Raw genomic sequence first — 1,390 nt, 5'->3', positions numbered from 1 at the left:
TGGGCCCGCGGGCAGCTGTCCCTCCCGCAGCGCCCACACACCGAGCTGGGAGTACAGTGTTGGGTGGAACTGCAGAGGCAGAGACCTGGGTAGGACCCTGACGGAGGGCGGCCTGAGGAGGGGCAGTGGCTGTAAGCGGCACTGGGGTGGTGGCGGCCTGCAGGACCCAGGTTGGTGCGGGGTCGGGGCTTCCTGAAGGTCAGTGTCTGCGGCGCACAGGCCGCCGTGCTGGACACGGGCTGTGATAACCCGGCAGCTCCCAGAAGCCCGCCCACGGGAAGCCCAGGCGCCACAGCAGCACCTGCAAGGCGGTGGGTGTGTCTTTGCGGGGAGAGAGGGGAAGCGGGGAGGGGGATGCAATGGCAGGGCAGGGCAGGGTCGGGAGTAATGAGCCGAAGGGATATGCCCTGTCCATGCGACCCGGGGCGGCCCTTGTCTGCGCCTGCGCACTGGGCCACCTACACACTCCAGGCTCTGGGTTCGTGGCAGGGCAGACCTGCAGGTAGCAGCGGTTCTCAACCTGTGGGTCCCGACGCCTTTGGCAGTCGAACGACCCTTTCACAGGGGTCGCCTAAGACCATCCTGCATATCAGATATTTACATGACGTTTCATAACAGTAGCAACATTACAGTTATAAAGTAGCAACGAAAATAATTTTATGGTTGGGTCACAACATGAGGAACTGTATTGAAAGGGCCAGAAGGTTGAGAACCGCTGGAGGGAGAGCCGGGCAGGCGGTTAGAGAACGCGCTCGCACATGCACACGTTCACACACCTGGACACACCGCTAGGTGACGCTGTAGGAAGGCAATGGCGTTTCTGTGGAAAACTGTTGGAGTCACACCAGCTGCCGCCGCCGCGCCGGAGTCTCAGTAGTATACCCTCCCAGGGTTCTGCAGCTCGCTGCAGGCATGTACAAGAGCACGCGCACGCATGCACGCACGCACGCGCACGCTTCTGGCGCCCCCTCCCCAGGAGGGCGGGGCCAGGCGCGCCCTCACTGCAACATGATATTCGTATCCCTGACGGCGTGGTACACGGAGCGGGTGTCTCCCTGTAGATGGTGCGGTGAAGTGGGGGAAGAGTTGTCCGGGAAGTACTTCCCCGACGCACCCAGCTGGAACACGCTCCTGCGGCTGTCGGCCCCCCGGATGCCCGAGTGCCCCCAGAGGGCGCGCAGGGCCGCACGTACAGCCCGGCAGGTGGCCTTGTTCTCCGAGTGCTGCCACGGGATGCCCAGCTTGACCGCTCGCGTCAGCGAGGACCTTGATGTTGTCAGAGATGGTGTCACGGAACTGGAGCAGCCCTTCTGGTCAAACTCGTGGCCGTGGATGATGCGCATCTGTTCGAGGAAAGTGGACTTGCCGCTCTGGTCCGGCAGCAGGATCT

At 63.0% G+C, this 1,390-nt stretch overlaps 1 protein-coding gene across 2 annotated transcripts in view; it reads right to left on the bottom strand.

Moving 5' to 3' along the window:
• Nucleotides 1–1,390, bottom strand: part of BEAN1 (brain expressed, associated with NEDD4, 1) — a 30,244-nt gene that overhangs the window by 18,267 nt on the left and 10,587 nt on the right. The window contains exon 1 of one of the 2 annotated variants that reach the window (XM_014547847.1): nucleotides 777–922. The exons of the other annotated variant lie outside the window; for it this stretch is intronic. The gene's annotated coding sequence lies outside the window, so the exon portion shown is untranslated. Of the gene's footprint in view, nucleotides 1–776; nucleotides 923–1,390 lie in introns of those variants that run through there. 2 annotated transcript variants of the gene reach the window in all.

This window comes from Myotis brandtii, unplaced genomic scaffold, assembly GCF_000412655.1.
Source record: "Myotis brandtii unplaced genomic scaffold, ASM41265v1 scaffold486, whole genome shotgun sequence".
Classification (NCBI taxonomy): Eukaryota; Metazoa; Chordata; class Mammalia; order Chiroptera; family Vespertilionidae; genus Myotis; species Myotis brandtii.
This window is presented reverse-complemented; position numbering and strand designations above follow the sequence as displayed.